Source organism: Patella vulgata, chromosome 4 (genome assembly GCF_932274485.2).
Source record: "Patella vulgata chromosome 4, xgPatVulg1.2, whole genome shotgun sequence".
NCBI classification, from domain to species: Eukaryota; Metazoa; Mollusca; class Gastropoda; family Patellidae; genus Patella; species Patella vulgata.
Window position 1 is genome coordinate 22,674,551 of NC_065882.2, and position 18,916 is coordinate 22,693,466.

Genomic DNA, 18,916 nt, shown 5'->3' on the forward strand with positions numbered 1-18,916 from the left:
ACAATCTAACATCTCGATACTCCAGGTAGAAATTTGATTGGTCAGTGCCATCGTCAGGAAAGAAAAAAAAACTTTTCATTTTATGAACGATGTACCTCCATGTTAGTTAATGGAACATGGCAGGTGTTAACAAAATTTGATAACTCTTTAGTTTCTGTGAGGTGAAGGGAGTTCAAACCATAAGAAAATCAATGAAATTTTTCATTCAGTTTTTTGAAAGGGTTCTTTGCTAACATTTTAAAAAGTTGGCTATAATATAACTCCAGGATAAAGATATGGTTATTTACTCAGCTCTTGACTAGACATTGGAACAACTGTAGCATATTATTGTGTATAAACATTTGAACTATATCATTGATATTTGATAGGGGGTGATGTGTAGTGGACTACAGCCATCCTGTATTTCATAGGAATGTTTTGTTCTGATGTTGGAAAATGATCAAAACCAGCAATATGTGGTACCTGGTTGCTAAGGTAACCTTGTAAAGACCTGTTTCCTACATTTGTTTGTGCAGTATAGACAGTGGTTTCCTGGGAGTAATTGTCATTTATTTTGAATGTTGTGTATTGTTCGGTATGGATAAATATTTGAAATGTCCTAGTCACGATGCACTCGATATTTTGAAAGAGTTACAATCACGACCATTAAAGTTATGCCGAACCACACAACGGGTAAGTGGTTGTCTTACAAGTTTATTATATATTTATCCCCTCTTATCTCTTTAGAATAAAAATTAACTTCAAAGATTTCCATTTTCTAACAGTAGAAATGTATGATGACAAACTACAAACATCAACTTTTAAAAACTTTCTAGATTCCCTAGTTGACATCCTAGGCAAAGCCGGAACTATCAGTTATCAATTGGAAAGAATAAAAACATGACCAACAGTTAATTTGAACATGAAGAATGAATAAATGAAATGGGGTTTAATGTCTTACTTTTCTGCTTTAATTGGGCTAATGGATACAGGTGAACATAAAAAAAAAATAATCATAGTTGACCAATTTAGTAAAAACGTCATGTCTTTATACATTGGGGATGCCATATAAAAAGGTCTGGTAGTATTGATGACATCACTAAAGCATCCTTTTTAGTAAATTTGATCTGAGTATCTGTCAGAAGAATTTAGCAAAATGACACATTCTAGCAATACACTGACAAGCACACTTTTTTTTATATAAAAAAAAATATGACATTGCCATCCTTTACTAGATTAATCTATGTTGTAAATATGTTTATGTGATCCGTGATTGCAAACCAACTAATCATACAATCTGGCAGTGTTGTGGAATGGCTGTTATCTGACAATTGATTATCATTGAAGCAGTATGATCTACAAAAAAGAAGGTAGTCTGATGTAGTAATAAATAAAATTTGTCATCATCTGAAACTACTAATTTGCTCTGTCCAAAATATTTAGATTAAAACCAATCTCGAACCAAAATTGTAAGTCAGTACTATGTATTTTATGCATCTGTCAAAGGAATAAAACATATAAGTACTTTAACTAGTGTTGAATTTCTGCAGGTAGTTTATTGTCTATAAAGACAAGTATTAATGTATTTTAACACTCAACTTTTAACAAGTTAAAATAAATGACAGGAAAAGATGTTACTTAGTTTTTACTTATCACAAACTATCTTACTTTACGTTTACACATTCCTGGGCAGAGCTAGGTGCCAAAATCTGTGATAAATAGATACATATGTTCACCTAGATTTCAGGTGCATAAACATATAAAGATACTACATGATGTACATGTAACCTTTGCTAGCACCCCTCTCTGATTAATAAACCTGGATAAACTTCACGCCCACTGAACAACTGGGATGCTTTTTTCACCCTCCCGAATATAAACTAGATAGAAATAGACATTGTAACATGTATTTCTAAACATAAACTATCTCAGTAAATAGCAATATGTGAGCTTGCATTATTATGCAAGTTTTTGTAAGAAATAAGAGAAAAAAAACCTGTTCCCCCATGTGTATCATGTAACAATAGAAGGCATTGTTTATTCTTATGTGATGCTACCATCATATTGCACCTGTATATTTATAATATTACATATCCTTAATGCCATATAGATAGTTACAAGTGTAATATCTACCTGTAGTACATCTAACTTTATTACAATCTTATATCAGACCTCCATGTTAATCAGATAGAAAGGAGAAATCAGAGAATTTGTTTATGAACAGCAAACGAATATTAGCAGATGTTAAGAAAAAAAAGGTGATTGATCAGATCTATGGTAGAAAGGTGTTTCAGGTTATCAACCTGGTGGATGAATCATAACCAACTATCATTTTCTTCCCATATTAATTTCTTTGTTACATATTACATAGCCATTTGAAATAAATATACATCGAAATATTTGCAGATAATTTGATGTTTACATTAATGACAGTTGTAATTTACTTGAATTATTTTTAATCAAAACCATCTGAAATCTGTTTCCTTTCTGGCTTTCAAATAAGGATTTGCAGTAAAGGAAATTAAGAAAATATGTTTGTCTAACAAGTTAGATTGTACTATTTTAATTAAGTGTGGTGTTTGTACCTCTGGGTAGAAAAATAACTTCACAAAATTTAGCAGGCTTGTGCGAAAAAGACAGTAGAATTATCATTACTTTATTTATCTTAAAGTTGCAATTTCATATTTTTAAGTTATATTTTTAAAATTTATTAAAATAAAGCCTTAAAATAGATGGTAACAGTCCTATTAATAATCCTATTAATCCTATAATTCACTATTGCCAGTTGAGAAATTGGCAAAAATATCATTTTCAACTTCAAATTCAAACGTTTGAAGATAGCTATTCCATGGGGGGGAATAGAAAAAAAAGAGAGGTAATTGTGTTATTATTTCCGGGGTCAAAGGATTTGTTAGTGGGAGAATAATACCTATGATCGTATAATAGTGAGTTGACAACCTATTGAGCCAAAGACATAGAAATAATTATGTTTTGCCTTTCTTAGAAAATTTGAAATTATTGCTTTAAACACATAGAAACAAATTTAAATGGCGATATTTTATTACTTTTTAACTAAAATATTTTACTACTTTTTAACTAAAATATTTTATAATAGAATTATGTATGGTCTTAAAGATACCTTCCCGCATACAAACTGTGTGATTTGATGTTATATTTGGACTAAAAACATAAACTAATTAATCTATCAAAAATTTGCTTGAAATCCCACTCAAAACTTTGTATTCGCAAAGAGATACCCCAAGCTATAAAAAATCTATTTTTAGAAGCCATGTTTGTCACCTAACTTGATTGAGGTAGGGCCCATTTTTCAGAATGTATTTGTCATAACATACTGTCCATTTACCATACATATAGATGCCTAAGTAAATTCTTGAATCATTTTCTGCCAACATTTACACCCCTCAATGTTCCCCAAACAACTGCTCCCTAAGTCAAGCTGGCAGAAAATAAGCCATCGGGTTTCCAGTTAGTTATACCTGACATTTTTGTCCACTGCTTGCCCCATGGGTGTTTTTTGGGTAATCCAGTATTTTTATTTTTCTAGTAAGATTGGGCATCTATACTTTCCATATATACCAAATTTGCCATACTTTTATTAAAAATAACCACCCGATAAATACATGTATACTGAACCCTTTCATTCTCACATCTAGAGGCTTTAATAAAATAAAAATCTTTTGATTGAAAAAATGTACCAATACATGTGTAAAAAATAAATATATATAATTATTATGTATTGTTCATTAATTTATTTCCTTATTTATTTTCTGCCAACTTTTTTTCTGCTGTTTAATTGCAGAGTCTGTTATACATTTACACCCCTCAATGTTCCCAAAACCGCCTAACCACTCGATCAAGAAATAACAACCGCTCCCTAAGTTAAGCTGGCAGACAATCAGCCGTCGGGTTGCCAGTTAGTGATACCCTGACATTTTTGCCCAGTGCTTGCCCTTTGGGTGTTTTTCAGGTAATCCAGTATTTTTCTAGTTAGATTGGGCATATACTTTCCATATACACCAAATTTGCCATACTTTTATTGAAAATAACCACCTGATAAATACTATCGTGAGAATGTATCTTTAAACTCTATACATGTATATACTAAAGCTTTTATTTTGCCATGTTGAGGCTTTAATATTATATATTGTTCATTAATTTATTTCCTTAAAAATTTAAAGAAAAGAACTGAATTTAGAGTATCTCATTTTGGACTTTTGATAGCTGTAACTTCAATAGGGGATTATCATGTTCAACATATGTTTGCCATATAGTAATTCATGCTGTAATATGAGAGATGATATGTGTATATCTCTAATAAAACTTTGAATGAGATCTGTTATGCCAGCTGATTTTCTGCTTCCAGTTTCTTAAATCGTAATTTAATACAAGAAACTGGTACAGCGATTTTTTGCCATAGTTCCATCAACTGAACATGAGGATTTTCATGTTGAACATGAATATATGAAAGCCTACCTTACTTTTAAAAAATGTGCAAGATGTTACCATTGATAAATTATTGAAGATAATGAATTAGAAAATTTAATTTAAAATAGTTTGAAGTTCTCTTTTGAATACTTGAATGGGCTCCATTGGTACATGTGATTCAACGGTACTGTTGTTAATTGTGCATTGGGAAGTTGATTTATTTTAAAATCTGGAATCAGTACAGATAACTTGAGAAAGGGTGGTTTTGTCTAATTCTCATGAAATACTATATTTTTACATTAAAGACCCAAGGGGCCCTTATACAAGGGGCCCTTGTATAGTATTTGTAGCCTATCAAATCATCTGGCTCATGGGGTGAATTAGGTTCATAACTTTAACTCTGGTGTGGACTAGCATGTAGGTAATTACAATCAAGATGACCTGTCAATCATTACTAGTTTTAATGTAGTCCATCTTGTCTGGGTCAGCATTTTACTGGTAAATTCCTCTCTTGACAGTTGTAGCTTTAATATCAATCAATCATATACCTCCATCGTAATATTAACACAAAGTGACCACAAAAGAAGATCACTTTAATAATAATGGATATTGATACATAATTTTCTAAATATAGAACATTTATAATAAATCGACTACAGACATGTGCAGCGCTATTAAGTTTAAATTATAGCGTAGTTTTTAAATTTTTACGTTTAACTAACATCATTACAAATTAAAATTCACCAAACGAAAAATAAATGATGGGTATTAAATTGGCACTGTAATCTAATTACCCATAAATATTTTTGTTGAAATTTATTTGAGTTATAGTTGCATAATGTATTCATAGTATTTGTTTGCTTGGTTTGAAATTGAATGTGCTGGATAATGCATTAGCCCATTATCAATTTAACTATATTCAATACTTATAATAAGCATACTGTAAAAGCCAAATTGTAATAAATCAAACTCCCTTGGAGAACATGTGATAATAATACATGTTATTCTCATCAGCACCACACTGTTTTAATGTTGTTTATATAGTCTACCTGAGAGATTACATCTACCAATGAATCTGTCATCATTCTTTCATGCTGGTATCGCCTCTAATATGAATCAAGTTAAAAGTTTATGAAAGAACATATTTTACATGTTAAAACTGAAGGTGAAGAGATAAAAAAAATCCATTAGAATTTTAAATTGTTTATTGAAAATGGAACAAATAATATAAATGAAATTCATTTGATTATAAAAATGTCTGTTGTCTAAAGTCAAATCAAAATTCTGATTGCCAAACTATTAGTAACACCATCCCTTTATTTATCAAAATTTCCAACCAAAACAAGACAATTCACCCTTTAGAAATTATAAGTTTGTTAAGGAGGTGAATGACCGAATGCTTAAACAAATGTGCTTTAGATCTTCAGGTCTGCCATTAAGTAGAATGGTGTTGATCGAAAATGCAGGGTCACCTGCTTAGCCTCTTGGGCTTTCTCTGGGTCATGGGGAGAACACTAGATCGGAGACGGTCCAGCGCATTTTATGACGTCATATGTGGATTGTGGGTTAGGTTAAGGGTTAGTGTAAGGGCTAGGACCTGCAGATTTTGTCATAGTGTCGAGATGTAGACAGGGCTAGCCCTAACCCTAACCCTAACCCTGGGCCAAGCCTAACCCTTACCCTAACCCATAACCCACATATGACGTCATAAAATGCGCAGGATAATCTCCGATCTAGCGTTCTCCGGGTCATTTAGTGGTTTTCGATCCACATTAGTACGTAACTATAGGAGGTGGGTCTTGCTTAACCTTGTGGGTTTTTTCTGGGTTCTTCACTTTCCTCCCACTGCTTAAGACCTGGATACACAAGTAAACTTGTACCATATGTTAGTCCCAAATTGAGGTAGTTTGTGTTGAATGGATGTTACCCCCATTTTTCTCTCTATAAATTTGTTTTTAATGCCTTACATTGTGATCTGGTTATTTATTGCTGTCTGTAATAGTTTATTTTGTTGCTAGTGATGTGTCAGATTTCAACTTACATGTATTGTATTATAAATAATAGGTAATATAGGTTACAGACTTATATAACAAACAGGTACATGTAGACTCTATGTCTATAACTTGTTCACATATAATAGTATGGATATTTACCTAAATTAACTTCTTACATCTACAGATATTCTGTATCACTTGCGCACTTTTTATTGTTTCATTACAGATGTTTGAACATGTTTCATAACCAAAGCCTGTCTGCTTTAAGGCATCTTGGTAAAATCCAGACATATTGAAGTATTTTTCTACTCGCAGGAACTTATAGTTCTCAAACATTCTTCAGATCAATCCATGCATTTCTATTTCACAATCATTTGAAACCAATAATCATTGAAACTGATTTTAACAATAATTCTTATTGTGCACTATTCAATCAATACAAAATTACTCCCTATCAATTTACCTTACCCACCAATAAAACTGGTGGTATATGACTAGGCTGTGTCTGTGTAAATGTTGTTGATTTTTTGTTTTTTATTTGACGTCCAAATTGGTTGATTTTCTCATTTAAAACTTTGTATCTTGCAATCTTTCAATCATGTTACCCTTTAAGTGCCAATGATTCAGTTGATAAATTTCTGTTGGAAATTATTACACCTGTAATTGTAACAATTACAGAGTTAGATGTCATGTATTATAACCTTTTTCACTTTTATTCCATTCAGGTAAAATGTAAAAAAAGATCTTTGTCTTGTTAAAATGGTGGTCTATATAACATCAGTAAGCACTTTGGAGGAATTGTAGATAAAGGAGCTAGATTCTTACCTCAAGCCTAGTGATAAAACATTAGAGGAAATGATTATGATTGACAAAGTAGAAACCGTGTTAAATAGTTGATTTTCTTGCCAAAAACGTAAACTGTTATTTTCAGGGTAATTGTTACTGGTCCATAAAATCAACATTGAACAACCAGTAAAATGTCAATTACACCAGATGTTTCACTTTAGAAGGATTGCCAACTAGTTTTGTTTTCTCATTTGTAACACTTGATGTTCACAATTACAACTCTTGAAAATAATGACACACAACAAGTTCTAATTATCTATTCCTTTTTCACCTACAAACAATGTGAGAATAAAAGATATACCTTACTTATACTAATCAGTCTTCTTATAAACCAAATTTACATCTTTGACAAAATACTAATTATCCATTCTGGTTGTCTTGCTAGGACAACAGCCCCAAGACTTATAAATCAAATAATCAAAATAAACTCAATAGACCAAATTGAAAATTTTAAATCTTTCGGTGGCAGATATTTTTCGTACAGCAGCATCTAAAAAATGGAATTCTTTACCTGATGAACTTAGATCCATTTCGACATTGAGTCTATTCAATTCTCATCTAAAGACTGACGTTATTATTAAATATTAGGATAAACTGTGGTGTATGAATCTAGATGTTAGTACAAAATATTTAAGAATCAATTGCAACTACGTAAATTTAGTGGTAAATGCAATGGTATAAGGTAGAAATTTAGTTGAATGGGCCACCCAGAAACTTCATACACACTTTACATATCTATACAATATTTTATTGTATTTATATACCAGTATTCATCAATTTGTTAAATAACACTATTAGTAATAGAAATATCAGCTTGATATATTAGTCTTTCTTAAATAATCTTTTTGGCCACCATCCAATTCCATGCTGTAAACAAAACTTTCTTCAATATTATAATAAGTCAATTGGCACTGTGAAATATAAATAGTAACATTGTTTTGTGCACAGGTTGATATTACTATTGAGTAAGATTTCTAAAACCATTCTTATGTCAACCTTCAACTCTGTTCCACTCACCTTTTAAAAAAGGTTGTTGAGGTTGGGCAGGTTGACTTCCAAGACTGCCATAGCATTTTTGATATCAATGTAGGCATAATACTTTATTGATAATGCCTAGATTCCAAAATTAATATACTATTATCTCTCTTCTGGCATGGCCCTGTTATTAATCTACATTCCAGTAAATGTCAAAAATGATGTTCAATGAATCGTTGTAATTTGTTACAAAGATAATAACATACCTAAACCCTTCTCATTAAAATGGTTTGTTCAACAAAACAGTAAATATCAATAATATTAAATTAAGGTCAAATATATATGGTTTACAAAACAAACTCATAGATTAGCACAGGTGTTTACTTATATACGAATATGTCATGAAACAATTTCTGGTTATTTTTCGGATAACTATATACATATTGATGTTAAAGATGATATTATTGTTTATATACCTCCGGGGATAAGTAAAGATCTTCTTGCATCATTTAATGGCTTAAATACTTATGTAATAAGATATAATTGATTGGGCACAGGGCAGTTCTATGAATATGATACTGTTATGATATATTTATACATGTTCAACCTTAAGCTCTTTTACATTCTGGCTGAGATATTTATTGGGCGTTATTAATCATATGTGCTATTTCATCTTAAGGTCAAACAGTACATGTATATATGGTGAAAACAAAAGAATTGAAAGGGTACTTTTTGCAGAAGTAATAATCTGCATTCCGGCATCAGTATTGTTTTATGCCTAATTCTGTTTAGAATTAAGACATGGAGTTAAAAATTAATATAAATTCATGTATAATGTTATGAAGAACTGTAAAAAAAAAAAAATCAGTTATTTCAAAGTGGAGTATCCCAATGGTGAGGAAAGGAAAATATTTATGCTATCAAACCCAATAATGTTTTGTAACCAGTTCAGTGTGTAGCATATGTTCTACAAATACTGATAAATAAGACAAATGAGAGAAACAAGCATAAGGACACAGAAGAGAAGATATCTAGTAGAGATTGTCACTTCATTTCATCTGATTTACTATACATATAGGGTGTTACAGATGAAAGTTGAATAATGGCAGTTGATTTATTTTTCATGAGATGAGGTTTAAATGTGTATGGATAATTCTCTGAACAAAAGCAGATGTGTGTAATGAAGATTTAGAACAGTCTTAAACAGAGCCTCAGAAAGCTTTTTGAAATTTCAACCTATTAGAAAAGAAAAAGCAGGAGCCATTCTCAAAATAACTTGTGATATGTATGAGATGTCTGCTACAAAACTGATGACAGATTATGTCTGCATGAACCAGATTCTACAGGAACACTGACCATGTAACCAGAATCAAAGCTGCTGATTTAAAAGTAGCAGTACTTTAATATCTACAGAATTCTAACTAAAGTGGCATTGGATATCATATTGATTCTGTCTGCTCTTATCTGCTTTCAAGTAAACAATGGAATAGATCAGCCTACACCCATACGCCCATATGCATATCATTTACTGAAAACTATATTGAGATATCATTCTATTCTGATGCTAGAAATTATGCAATTTTATGGCTTACATGTGTTGGTATCCTGTGTCAAAATAAATATTGAAATTGATTATATTGATATTGTCTATATTGAAATTATCAATAGAATTAATCAACTACTTGACTATATTGATATTGACTATATTGAAATTACTAAATGAATCATTTGCATAAACCTTCATTAGAATTTTAGTCGCTATGTATAATTAATTACCATGATGATATAGTTATCAAATTATTATATTGTAAAAAAGGGGAGGTGCAGTGTCATTTACATAAAATGAACTAATCACACAGGTATTCAGACATTAACTGTGTGTAAATTAAGATTCTTGATAATATAAAGATCAAGGACATTATAGTTGCCTGTGGCTTGTCGGTAAAGATATTGACTAATCCCGAGAATATATTTCCATAGTCTGACCTCAGTGTGGAATCTGTCTTGTTAGACTTTGACTTCTTCAAAACTTGGCAATAGCTTGAATCAGTTTAAGTTAGACTGACCCTAGAACTGTATGTTCAGCTGCAGTGATAAAATTACATGTGTGTATATTCCTGGCAGTTCCTTACACATCTGTTGGGAAGATATGATATGAGGAGAGTGTGATGTATACTGGTACCAGAGGAGGTCAGCAGGTCGTAAAGATACCCCAATACCTTACTATAGTTTTCTCTGACATGTGGTCAAACTGCATAGTGTAGTTAGCGGAAGAGGGTAATAAAAAGCAAGCAGCAGATTGGTCTAAAATGACGTGTGTTGGAATCATGGGAGTGTGAATGAAAGAAAGGAGTAAAGTAAAACATTACCTGTGAAGAAGTTTTCGCCTTACATTCAATCTGTCTTGTTTTTATTGTGAGAAAACAGAATGGAATGGAAAAAAACACTGGGTTTACAAGGGAATAGTGAGAGAAAACTAGTTGTATTTGTATAATTCTACTGGAAGGCATGTCTATTTTGGATTATTTATAAAGTTATTTATTTGGCTCTGTACAGATTGGATGCCAGTAACAGGAGGAAATGGTTTCTACAGATATTTAGGGAAAAAAGTTTGTCATATATATACATGGTCTGGTTATATATGTCTGTGATATAAACTTTTTATTTAGTACAATTATTTATTAAGTTAATTCTAATCAAAAGAAGTCCAGCATGGCCAAAAATTCATTTGGTCCTGTGTTTTCGCATGTTCGTTCTATGAGCCCTCAAAGAATTAGAGCTCAAACCAGTCCTCCAAGGGATTTTGTTTTGGAACCAAGACATAAATATTTTGAAAGTGATCGAAGATTGTCATCAGTATTATATCAATGGAAAACACCTCAACCAGTGAGATATATAGGTCCTCCATCCAGAGTATTGGGACCAGCTCAGCCGTGTGAAAAATGTGGTTGCTGTTTCTGTTGCTTATGTAAAAGTAGGGATTCTGTCATGAAATTAATGAGTAAACAATATTGGAGCACTCCTGAATTTCAGTTGAATGTTTCCATTGGATTTCAAAAAGGGGTAAGCATATAACATTATTTTAATTTGATTACAGCGACTACAGTACAGTTAGCATGTAAGTGTTGATATTATGATGACTTCATAATATATGGATCCACATTATTGAACATACATTATGCAAGAGCTAAATCTGCCTATTGCAGGTCTTTTTTTAACATGACAATACTATAATCAATTCTTGATATTAAACAGATTAGAACGGTTCAGACATATTTTGATTTAATCTAAAAATTTAGGAGCGAGACTTAGTTTCGAACAACCAGTACGGTGGTTGCAATTAATGCACACGTCTTGTCAAACCTTCAAAGGCCTAATAATCTTCGATCGTAATAGAGTAATTTGAATGAAATTTTCAAATTATTCACTTTACATATCTATTTTCGAACAATTATAGCCAGAATGGCTAGCTCTTTATCTAAATCTTACATAATGTATCTTTAATGAGGGTTTGGTTTGACTTAGTATTTTGATCACTTGTAAATAATAACATTTATGAGAAGGACCCCATGTCTCATAGATTCTTCCCACTGCTGATATTAAAATAAATATTTACTATTTGTTTGTCCTGAATTGACCTGATGGTGTCGACTATATGTTAAACCCTATTTTTGTCTCTTAAATTGAAAATTATATGCTCAGTCTGAAAACAACCAAGATATTGCATGAAAATCTCACAGATTTTATTGCTGTTGTTCTTAAGTGTTTAATGTCTGCTTCCATCGAAGGTGATATCGCAGACAAGTTGTCTTTATTTTTTCATTTTTATTATCTTAGCACACGCACAGGATCTTTCCTGTGGGAGGAAACCAGAGTACCCGGAGAAAACCCATGAGGTTGAGAAGGCGCCCCTATCTCCAAGCTACATACGCTCACACCAGGGATCAAAACCTCGGCAGCAAGCCAAAGGTGACCCTGTTAGAGGTTGAAGCACAACACTCTAGACCACTAGTAGGCCATCCCAACCCCTCTGTTATTGCTGCAAGTGTCATGGTTTTTATATGTGATAAGGAACAGGATTACTGTGTGTTTTTATCCAGCAACTCTACAAATCAATTATTGAAATAAAATGTATCGGCTGTTAGTCCTAAATCTCTATTTCCATTTCTATTCTTTTCAACTAATGATATTATTTAACTTGATGGATATCGTAATAGACATATTACATAACACACGCTTACATCCCACACTTTTCATTTCTTTAAAGTTGAAATTTAAAAGTAATAGATTTAATAAGTGGTGGCATTTAAAGTTCAATACACCTAGCTCTTAAGTTGTAACTGCTGTATGTCTTGGCTAAATTCAAATAATAACCAGGTTGCAAGGAAGTGATGAAAGTAGTCTGGTTTCAACATCTATATGGTGTTAGGTAATAGGTAATAAAAGACCTTTTATATTAATTCACCAATCCATTAGGTAATCATTAACTCTCTAGACACCACTGAGATCAAAGTTTAACCCACAGACATTTAATCTGCCCACCTTTAGGGCCAACATTACTTCTAGGTGTTGATATATTACTGTAAAATTACCTACTGGTAATTAAAACGATCCTCTGTATATTTATAGATGATACCTTATCTTTTTATCAGAGTTGTTGGGTGTAATTAGGGTTAGGGTAATGCATATTTTACATCAGTCAGTGAGGTTTAAAATTCACTGTCATGATACAGAATCTAATATAAAACCTCACTGTTAAGAGTTTGCTTGAGATATTTAGAATTTGTTGTATAGCCATGATAAAAACATAACCTTCCCATATGAAAGGACATTAGTATTACTAGTTTAAAATCTTATTGAGATGTCATTAAATATAATAAATAGATAGAATCAGATACATTTTGCAATATAAAATATATAAGTAATTCAATGGAACTATCAGAATAAAATATGTTCTAAATTCTATTGTGTGCCAGGAATAATAGCACATTTTGTTTAGTTTTGGCATCAGTTGGTGGGAGTAAAATGTTTAAGATGGAATGTCAGATTGCTCTGTACAGATATGAAGTCTGTGTTTCATTTACCCTTTTTGTTTAGTTGAAACTTACTTGACCAAATCAATTATTGTCAAATATCACATTCAAATATTGTGCAAAATGGAAATAATTTGAATTTACAATTTCGATTTATATACTAATAATATTAGAATAAACTAAATGATCAATGATTACATGTAATAATTATAATATATTTTGATAAGATTTTGATGATCACTTCTTTTACTAAAGACTTGTATTTCCAGAAGAGCAACTCCTAAATTCCAGATCATGAAATACACATGTTAAAGATACATACCCCTTTAACAAACTAGATATACAAGATGAATAATAGCTTATGATTGTAAAAAGAGATCTATTGATATACTCTTTCTGTTTTTCACATTTTACCATATGGACTGTATAGAATATCAAGTCTTTGTTCGTTTTTATATATCAAAGGTAAAATATGTGAAGAACTATTATATGGTTCTATCCTTAGGTTATGAAGATGGGAATTTGAAGGGGCTTATCCACAAATCAACAGATGCCACAAAATAGCAGCACATAGGAACTGGCTTATTTATAAAATATTGGTTAAATATTAAAGTTATGAAGATGGGATTTGAAGGGGGTTATCCACAAATCAACAGATGACACAAAATACCAACACATAGAAACTGTCTATATTTATAAAATATTGGTTAAATACTAAAGTTTGAATAAATGTACATTATATAAATGCTGCATACATGTAACACAGTAAAGATGATAAAGAAACTATAGAAGAAATATAATTCATTGTGATTTGTGGCCTTTATGATACACTACCATGAAATAAATATATCATAGAGATTAGATCATTACCCACAAAATATTTATCAAAAAACACATCTGTTCATCTGAGCATTTGCATTTTCTAACATATGTGCTACATGGAAATGCCTTTGAAATAGTAAACCAAATAATTTTCACTCCCTCCTAATTGCACTGTTTTTATTCTATCAATTTTGTGTTGCATTATATACTACATTGCGAAATTGATAACAGGTAACTGACCTGCGAATATTTCAGAGTGTTGATCGTCAAAGGTAACACTGAATATTTTAGTAGCAGGTGAATTGAAAAAAAAATCCTCAGGATATTTACTGTCATGATTTCAATATCATCAATGTCATTAATCAGTACTGTAACTGATATTATGAATATGAGTTTAAAAGGTTTGAATAGACGATATATGGGAAAATATTGATAACAATAACATGCTAATACTGCCAAAAAAAAAAAAAGCCAATATGATAACTTTCTGACATTCATTTGTAAAGTTCAGAGGGGAGTTAACTAGTGGAAATTAGATAAGTCAACTTTAGTATTGGGTTTTGTCGACAGGTAAATATGAAAAATAAATGCTTAAAGGTTACAGCTGTGTGGTCACTGTAGTGTAATATTTACTATAAAATATTTAAATAAAAACTGTCTTATTACCCAACGTGTAAGGTGCAAGATTTATGCACAGCAAATCGTACATTTTACTTTACAATTACACCCTGGAAAGTAAATGGTATTGTTACATTTCAGTGAAATAAGGCAATGTAAATAGCTGGGTTAAAATTAAAGTCAGAATCTCTTTAACAGTTTTATTATCTTGACTGTACAGAGTTGCATCTAAAGTTAGAATATAAATGATCAGCAGGTATTCGACAGTGGATCAAATTGTATGGAATCGAGCAAAAAAGCAAACACTAGAACACATTTGATTAGTTTTGCCAGTACAGTTATTTCTTTTGTTTAAATAATGCCTTGTTTTACACATAAAATTACATTAATCTACTGAAGAATGGTAAAATTTTCTACTAAAGAATGGGCTATGTAAAATGTGGTTGCACTCTTATCAAGTCCAGGTGAATTCTTAATTTGAGTAATTTAATAAATCTTGAGAGAAACTATTTGAAGAACCATACTTGTTTGAGATTCAAACCCTTTTATAAATAATACAATAAAAGCTTATGAAGCACATTCCAGTACTTTTCATTTGATAATACTTAAAACCGTGAACATCTTTCATTAAAGGTCAGTGTAACAATATATTAAAAAACAGCTTCGCATCGTCTGTCACAAAACTAGTTTGACAAGTACCTGAGACTATTGTAACATCAGGTCTGACTATATAGTACTGCCAATCAGATCAAGCAGAGTAATATTGTATGTAAATAACCATATAGGTACTACTCGTGCCTGGTTGGTTGGCTTTTATGAAGTATATAAGCTTCAAAAACCTATTATTAACAGTACTATACTAGTTTCTCAGGTATTGTAAACTGTGATATATATATCAGATATAAAACGTATATATTTGTGACAGTGCTCTGAATATTTATTATAAAGTGAATAATAATATCATTTGTAAGAATTGAGATAAATGATTCAAAAGAAAAACTGGATTATACTAGATACCTTTTCATAAATATTATGTCAAAATTCAAACACTTGTCAAATTTCATTTCTTAATGATATTCTAAAGGCCTTTTTTTCTCAATAAAATCTCATTATTTTAGATTTAAGTAAATTTGCATTAATTGGATCAAAATGAAGAATGTGTATGAAGTTAATTTTGCTCAGGTACATTATTTGTACCTTGAAATAAATTATAAAATGAAAATTGACTTCCACTTCAAAAGCATGATTAGTCAGTCAGTCCCTGTTAGATAGAATAGAGATTTGTATGTGTCTAGTATATGAAGTGTGTACGGTTGAATGATAACACCACTCTACAGTCTATTTACTAGAGTATATTACACTTAACTACCCAATTTAATACGTTATTGCTATCTAATCACTATGACAATCACGTCCAACTTCAAACCTCCGTCAAAAAAAACTCCATACCATCAAAGCTGAAATTACACTGTCCTTTGGTGACGTTTTGTTGACTCTCTCACAGAGACGTTTGTACAGCTCAATGTCAACGAAAAGAAACATTTTACTGTCTCCCTAAAGTATGAATGGACATTTTTTTATTGAATGATGGTTGTGGTTGATTCATTACCCATTATTAGGACAAAAATTGAGGCATTATTGACTGTACATTTCACAGGTGTTGATTACAGAACATGATATCGTTTGCTTCATTGATTATAAAGGATTATCTATAGTTTATCTGTTTTATAGGAGTAGCATGATCACCTATCAAAAACGTCAAATATTTCACACAAATCAAACTTGAGGTGCGATAAGGTCATATAATTCATTGACTCTCATCAGTTATTCTGATAAATCACTATCAATTTTGTTTACTGCAATAACTGCAGTGTGTGGGGAAACCTTATTATGAATCAATCTCTGTGATTATTTTTACCTACTGGTATATGTATATAAATATGGTGTTTTATGTGTGGATTTTACAACTCCTGATACTTGTACAATCATAGGTGCTACATAAGTTTATGTAGGCCATTATATGTAAAAATGTGAATAAGATTCATATATAATGGATCTTATCTTTCTATTCATTGTGAACAAACTGTTTTCATGTAGCATTATGCTATTGTATTTAAGTACTGGTGAGAGGCGTGTATGTATTTTGTCCTGGTTAGTTCAACCTCACTGAACAGCCGTTTCAAAAATTTGCCCTAAATGCAAAAAAGAAAATCTTTTGAAAGAATGGAGCTGTGAAAACCTGTGTAGTTAAGTTATTTTAGGTGAAAAGGATGTTTTGTGTGTCAAAAGTTCTATTAGTGGAGATAGCGGTATTATGTGAAAATTCATTATAAGTGTTAATTATTAGAGTCATAGTTGACATTTATTTTATGAATGGGGGTAAGGAAAAGGTTGTAAAAAGATACTAGCATTGCTTTTAATAATAATACTATTACCTGAAGGGTGTACAAGGACAAAATATAGTAAATTTCTTTTGACAATTTTATTGTGTGTAAAGAGCAGAAAGCTAGATTAATGATTTAAGTAATTGTTTGTAGGTTTTATCTCTGTTCTGATGCATAAGCTCATTATTTTGATTGACAGTAAATTTTGGTAATGGGCTTTTACTGTTCAGGAGATAATAGAAAATTGAACCCTAGGCTTGATGTTTGGTCAGCCAATTTTGATTGACAACAGAGTATTTTATTTTGAAATTTTGGTAATTCAAGAGTAAGTTGATACTATTTTCAGTATATATTTGTGTGGGTCACTTCAGAAAGGTAATTGAACATTCAGGTAGCCATCAGTCAGCCTGCAGTCATTGAGTGTAATGTTGCTAGTTGATTTTTTTCTTGTCTTGTAGAAGGTTGGGAGCTGATGGATGTGATTATGTGTACTTCACATAATAATAATGTCAGAGTTCAACTTGTCTATTGTCCCCGAAAAAAACTTCTTTTAGTCAACTATTGTGTAAAATTCTGTTAGTCACTGTGTTGTGTACTGTATTGTGAAAATCTTAATGTTGTGTTTAGCATGTAAGAAATGTTAGGGATTGTTATTTGTAGAGATATTGGTTGACTAGCAATCTACTATTGAAGTATAATGTAATGATATATAATATTCTACTGGACACCTGGAATAAATACTGTGTAGTGTTGTTATTGGATTAAGATTGAACATTCAATTTGTTGATAGATATTGGATTAAAGAGATACAATCTGCTTTATTATTATATGAATGGATGGAAGAACAGGTCAATCCTATGATAACCGTATTAAGGATTTTGTAACAACTCCATACAGTTATTAGTCCAGATTATTGCTCAGATATTTCTGTGTTAATATGTCTTAGAATTGTATAGTTATGGATTACAAATTGTCTCTCAATGATTAATCAGTTAAACATTTAACACTTATAAATAGGCTCTTGTTTTAATCAGGAAATAATTGTTGGTAATTATAATTGTTATCAATTGCAACACTTACATAGATAAGGAAAGGACACTTTTCTGAGAGTGAAACATTTTGAGATAGTTTTTAGTTGTTAAAAGGACTTTAAATTTCAATATCACTTCACTGATGTTAATTTCAGTCTATTATATATTATTCTGACATAGGTTGGAAAATTGAACCCAGGGCTCCATTTTAAGTGTCAAGAGTAATTGTTGAAAGGATGTAATAAAGAAAAAACCTGTAACATGAGGTCATTTTAAATGACATGCCATTTTATAATGTGATTATCAACATTTAATGTTTTTTCATCTGTAAAGGATGTTTCATTACCGTACCTTACAGTGTTCAAGTTATTTATGGATACAAGTTTAGCTGCTGTACTGTGATATTTTTTAAATGTTGCTTTGACTAAGATTTCAACAAAGGAGTTTTGAAGTGAAATTATTATTTTTGATGTGAAGAATTATTTATAACATCAGGTTGTTTTGGTTCAATTGACTGGGTAAACTTGTCTTACTGGCCAAGTTACACTGTATTTCAATTATTTCAGCCTTCAGGCTAATTATCATTAATTAATAACCTCCAGTCTTTCATGTTCTCATTCATGTCAGGTGTTTTGTGAAGTGTCGTCTGCTCCTCTCTCTTTCCCTCCAACTGCCATTATTACTTGAAGTGACTAGGATTTTCATTGAGAGTATTGACTCTGTTTTTGAATAAGTTTGTTTTAGTGTTAGTTTCTATTTGTTTTATGATTATTTCGACTGAAGGTTAA

The 18,916-nt window shown here is 31.2% G+C and overlaps 1 protein-coding gene across 7 annotated transcripts in view; it reads left to right on the forward strand.

The window, feature by feature from the left end:
* The window catches only part of LOC126819025 (microtubule-actin cross-linking factor 1, isoforms 1/2/3/4/5), a 150,119-nt gene that overhangs the window by 38,331 nt on the left and 92,872 nt on the right, over positions 1-18,916 (forward strand). The gene's annotated exons all lie outside the window — the stretch shown is intronic.